The 6,245-nt window shown below is 49.0% G+C and overlaps 1 long non-coding RNA gene across 1 annotated transcript; it reads right to left on the bottom strand.

The window, feature by feature from the left end:
- Positions 1–623: 623 nt before the first annotated feature.
- LOC141245859 (uncharacterized) lies at positions 624–5,526 on the bottom strand. The gene is made up of 2 exons (XR_012309513.1): positions 5,294–5,526; positions 624–769 (listed from the first exon to the last, which is right to left on the bottom strand). It is a non-coding gene; the product is annotated as an uncharacterized lncRNA (long non-coding RNA).
- Positions 5,527–6,245: the final 719 nt, after the last annotated feature.

Raw genomic sequence — 6,245 nt, 5'->3', positions numbered from 1 at the left:
ACTGTGCCTTGTTCTGTCCTATATACTGTGCCGTGTTCTGTACTATATACTGTGCCATGTACTGTCCTATATTCTGTGCCGTGTGCTGTCCTATATACTGTGCCATGTACTGTCCTATATACTGTGCCATGTACTGTCCTATATTCTGTGCCGTGTGCTGTCCTATATACTGTGCCATGTACTGTCCTATATACTGTGCCGTGTTCTGTCCTATATACTGTGCCATGTACTGTCCTATATACTGTGCCGTGTACTGTCCTATATACACTGCCATGTACTGTCCTATATTCTGTGCCGTGTGCTGTCCTATATACTGTGCCATGTACTGTCCTATATACTGTGCCGTGTTCTGTCCTATATACTGTGCCGTGTGCTGTCCTATATACTGCACCATGTGGTGTCCTATATTCTGCACCATGTGCCGTCCTATATACTGGGCCATCCTATACACTTCTGCGTCATGTCCTGTATTGTGCGTCGTTATCCTGCGCCTGTCCTGTGTGTCGTTATCCTGCACCTGTCCAGTGTGCGTCGCTGCAGCCGGAGGTCACTTATTTGTTGCTCTTTCTCCGGTGTCATCGCTGTTCTCCGGTAAGTCTCAGTACAGACAGGACAGGGGGAGATCTCGGCACCGTCTTTATTAATATGTCACAGAAGATTTCCCGTAACCGGAGTAGAAGATGAGCGGCGTCGGCGGGGGACGATTAGCAGCCACTGCATGCTGCAAATGCGCAAACTTCACATGCATCCATATTATCTGCGACACGTCCTGGGGGGAAACGTATGATCATCAGAAACATGTATATAAAGGTACAAACGCACACATTATATCTACCTATGTGTATATACCGTACACACTGAAATTACAACCGCAAGAAGGGAAAGTGGTGGAATGATGGAAATCACCGGATGAAACGTTCCTCATCTACAAATGATGGAAAATAGAAACTAAATATTCAAGACATCGTGATGTCTCCAGTCCGGAGTCTGAGCCTCGGGCTGAAATCCCGGCACCTCCGGCCTCGGCTGCTGTCACTGAGGTCATTAATGGTCGTCTGAGGAAGGTTCTGCCGCGGATTGTACAAATCATCAGGATCCACTGCCGGCAGCTCCTGTGTAATCACCAACCAATGACGTCTCCGATGTGCTCGATGGAGACAAGTCTGGAGACGCTGCCGGCAGCTCCTGTGTAATCACCGACCAATGACGTCTCCGATGTGCTCGATGGAGACAAGTCTGGAGACGCTGCCGGCAGCTCCTGTGTGATCACCGACCAATGACGTCCCCGATGTGCTCGATGGAGACAAGTCCGGAGACGCTGCCGGCAGCTCCTGTGTAATCACCGCCCAATGACGTCCCCGATGTGCTCGATGGAGACAAGTCCGGAGACGCTGCCGGCAGCTCCTGTGTAATCACCGATCAATGACGTCCCCGATGTGCTGGATGGAGACAAGTCTAGAGACACTGCCGACAGCTCCTGTGTAATCACCGATCAGTGATGTCTCCGATGTGCTCAGTGGAGATAAGACCAAAGACACTGACGACAGCTCCTGTGTAATCACCGACCAATGACATCCCCTATGTGCTTGATAGAGACAAGTCTGGAGATGCGGCCGGCAGCACCTGTGCAATCACCGACCAATGACGTCCCCAATGTGGTGGATGGAAACAAGTCCGGAGACGCTGACGGCAGCTCCTGTGTAATCACTGATCAGTGACGTCCCCGATGTGCTCAGTGGAGACAAGACCAAAGACGCTGCCGACAGCTCCTGTGTAATCACCGACCAATGATGTCACCTATGTGGTGCTGGATGGAGACAAGTCCGGAGACACTGCCAGCAGCTCCTGTGTAATCACTGACAAATAACGTCCTAGATGTCTCCATTGAGCACAAGTCCGGAGACTTTGCAGTTACGGGAGCAGGTTTAGGCCATGCAGGCTCCTCACACTAGTGCGAGGAACATGCAGCCTACGTTTGTCATGTAGAGAAATGGCTCCTGGGACAGTTTGCAAAAACGATGGTGACACCAAATTTTCATCATTTGCAGATCAGTAACATTTTTATCCATCCAGTGATTTCCAGAACTCCACGGCTTTTCTGTCTTTGTGTTACAAATGTACAGTATAAAACTCTACTATAGAGCACTCAGTACAGTATATGCTGTAATAATATATAATAATATATATAATATGGTGCTATGTTATATTATACAGTATATATATTATAAATAGCACAGCTCATGCCGTGTTTGTTTTTTTGTTTGCACTTATTGGAATGTGCATATCCAGAAGCTTCTTCAGGTCATCACTGGGAATGGCGACCAATGAATAGGTCACCTCATCAAGAGATTATTAGTGGGATCACGGGACTTCAGAAAGTGTTTTGCAGGTTCTGTGTTGGTGCACAGCTCAATATACAGCTAAGCCTATTCCACAACTATCCTGGGCCAGAAGAACCACTCGACTAAGTAAAGAGAAACAACCGTCCAACATCACTGCAAGACCTGAAGATTAATCCAGAACCTGGAAGGCACAGTACAGTAATGAAAATCGTCAATCGATATGATGAAACTGGCTTGTGAGGGCCGCCCCAGGAAAGTAAAACCAAGAATGAGCTGTGCTGCAGAGGATAAGTTCATCAGAGTTACCAGCTTTATAATCCGCAAAGTGACAATAGCTAAGATAACAGCCCTCATCAATGGTGAACAGACAGTAGCAGGAACATCCTAACATCAACTGTCCATGTGCGAAAACAGTGTTGGCCATTACCGAAAAAGGTCAGAGCCATTGACACATACAGCGTCAGTCACTTTGTATGGCGTACAACCCTGTGCTATGTATTATCATGCTGTGTATATGGTATCCATCTCGGTGCTGGATATTGAGCGTGCTGTGTGTAGCCCAAGCTGTATGTGGGTTACTCTTCTCACCGTGTATATTGTGATCTGTATACAACTTCCATGTTTAGGCTGTGAACTGATCATGGAGTATACAGATATATACAGGTTATTACGTCTCAATATACATAGATCAGTATATGACTGCTTCAGTGCGGTATCCCTGTGTATATGGCAATTGTCCTGTGTGTATGGCTGTGCCTCTGAATATATAGCATGACCCCCTATATATGGCTGTACCTCTGTATAAATGGCAGCCTTTAGTATTTTATATCCCACCCTGCCTGATGTCTCCGCCCTGGTGGTGCTGCATTGTCATTACAATAGGTTTGCAGTCACCCTATAAATCCACCATTTGCTTATCTACATTGCCTCCGATGGTGCATAGTGCAGCGGGTCATGGGTCCAGCTCTCGGCCCGGTGTCTCAGCACATGTGGCAGGGACTGTATGAGGCAAGTACTAGACATTCATATCACATTTCTTACTATTCATTGCCGGTCTGTATCTAGATGAGCAGGGAGGGCCCTTGGGTGAATTCAGCAGACAGTAAATGCGGTCCCTGGTGTAAGATTGGTGGGCAGTACATGGGTCCCTGGGAAGCTCAGAGGATGGTGTATGGGTCTCTGGGGTGAGCTAAGTGGACAATGAAATGTGTGCCCGTGGGTGAATTCAGCAGGCAGTAGATGTGGGTCCTCGAGGTAAGCTCAGTGGTGTCATGGCGTTAACCTACATGCCACATGAGCGCCACCCTACTCACTGCGGTCACTGTGCGGCTCCTCGTGTCAGGCTGTCTCACTGAGTTTGCCTCTTGCAGCACTCCACCTGGCTATAGGGAGGCCCAGACAGTCTCTGCAAGAATTTAACCCTGTTGTTTTCGAGCAGAGGTTATGTTCTCTGGCCTATCCTGTACAATTAGGGTATATTTAAGGCAGCTCCTCCCACCACTCCTTGCCTGAACGTTGGTTCCTGGTTCCTAGTTAGTTTGTCTGATGGTGTCCTGCGCTTGTTTGTATTGTTACTCCCGTTATTGACCCAGCCTGTTTACTTGTCCTGCCTGACCTCTCTGCTTCTGACCTTGACTATGTGTATCGAACCTGTGTTGCCTGCCCTGCTCTCAGATTGTCTCACCATTTCTTTGCCTTCACTCTCCTGTACCAAATACTCGTATCTATGACAGTCCGGTCTGCTGCTACAGACCAGGAGAATGCCTTGGAGTGGTACCTGGTGACTACCGGCGGCCAAACCTATACTCCCCATCAGAGGCTCTGGTAAATACCCGGTAGTCACTTAGTTATACCCCTCCAGGGCAAGCCTCAGTGGGTCCACACCCACCAGCATTACAAGTGGACAGCAAAATGTTGGCCCTTGGGTTTACTCTGTGGATAGTGCATGGGTTCCTGATGGTGTGCTCCATAGGCAGTAAATGTGTTTCCATGAGGTAAGCTGAGTGGATGGTATATGGGGCCTTGGGTGAGCTCAATGGACAGTGGAATGGGTCCCTGAACTGAGGTCGGCTGATATTGAAATGTGGGCCACACTGGAGTGAGCTAGGAAGAGCCCCTGAGGTACGCTCAGTGAGCAGTACATTGGTCCTTGGTTAAGCTCCGTGGACGGTGTATGGGTCCCTAGTTGAGCTCATGGACAGTAGAATGGTTCTCTGGGGGGAGATGAGCCGAATGGACAGTGAAAGGAAGAATCAGCGGACCCTACTTCTTCATACCCACCCAGATTTTCCCCATGAGCTAGGTGCATACGGCTGAGGGGACTGGTGTGCTGGTTCTACTGCTCCATCAAACCGAGAGTGATGTGCGGCTGAGGGGTCACAGAAGAACATATGTCACAACTTTTTCCTTTCCTGAGCACTGTAGGATGACTCTTCGTCTACGTGAGTTGGAGGTGGGCTGAGTGTAAACCTCATGGTGGTCAACAGGCTCGGCTATGGAGGGCCACCTGGAGGATATGGTATGGTAATGCTTTATGGCTGTCTGGCCTGGTAAAGTGGGTCGGATAGCTGGGATATCACAGGATCCGGGAATCCATGCAACCGAGGACTGCACCTGACTCCAACTATGGTGGTATAACCCTGTGATTTAAATACCTCCGTGACCTAAACTCGTGTGTTTTGTACTTATTGGGGTTGAGGTTTACTGGAGTTATGGTTGTTTTTAAGGGGGAGTGAGGGTCCGTCCCGTCCCATATCCATCAGTCATGTATGTTCTGGGACTTGGAGCCGCGGTGGAGGGATGAGATCTCCATTCCTACCCACTGCTGGTTTAGTTTGAGGCTGTGCAGAGATACCGCACAGCACAATGTGTGTCATATGATTTGTCCATGGTTAATGGGAGCTTGTAGAGGTTTTGCCCCCGTGTAATGACAAAATGGTGGCATTCATTACCGAGTCCGCGCAGCGTCTCTGCAATCAGCGCTGTTTGCTCCGAGTCGCACAGATCCTGCAGTTCTGGGAAAACGTGGCTGCTGCAGATCTTCTCATACACCGGGATATCGTCGCCCTGTGCTCGGTCATCAGCCACCATCCCGCCGGCCACAACATCCTTCAGCTTCTTCACAGACTCAAGAGGAAAAGTGAAATCTCCGACCTGAAAAAAATGTAACAGGGACAAGAAATCCCAAACTATGAGCGGAAAAGTGTATCCGTCACATCCTACAAAGTCACTGCAAGAAGGTCCAAGGTTACATGGAGGTAGAGAAGCTGCATTTACTGTGGGTAGGGGAGCTAGATTACACCGAGCCGCTGTCTAGCACTGAACTATGGTGGCAGGGACCAAGTAAAGGTCTCACGCAGTGACCGGAGAGGGCCCCTATTCTGTATGGACGGATCCAGTAACCGACTGGGAGTTCAAGATATTTCTTTCGTTCTCCATCCTTAGACCACGGCCCCACTATCCGTATTTGGTCACTATTTTATATCAGGACTGGGAGCCAAAACCAGGTGAAGAACAATCAGAGAAAAGGTCTAATAGAAACAAGTCACCAATTCTGCATCTATCACCCACTGCTGAGAAAAAATACTGACCGGATACTGATAGTGGGGCCGTGGCCTTAAGAGCAGATCCTGAATGGTTGTATGTGGGGCACTAACAGTGGTGGTGGGGGAGTGCTGTTTAAAGGTTTCTCCTGTATACAGGTTGACATACCAGAATTTGGGGGGCTGTCCCAGGCGTTTGGGAGTGTCCTCGCGACAAAAATACAGTTGAATACAGCAATGGAACCATCAGATGCCTGCTTTACCAGGAGACATAACACTATGTGGACTGTGTGGGGGGGGGGGATTGTACTGTAGGGCATCAACAGGGTCGAACTGGGAGAATTCTTGGTGGGCCCCATGG

This window comes from Phyllobates terribilis, unplaced genomic scaffold (genome assembly GCF_046119375.1).
Source record: "Phyllobates terribilis strain yellow unplaced genomic scaffold, ASM4611937v1 Scaffold_2216__1_contigs__length_153321, whole genome shotgun sequence".
Classification (NCBI taxonomy): Eukaryota; Metazoa; Chordata; class Amphibia; order Anura; family Dendrobatidae; genus Phyllobates; species Phyllobates terribilis.
The sequence above is the reverse complement of the archived record's forward strand: the minus strand, read 5'-3'. Positions and strand labels throughout refer to the sequence as shown.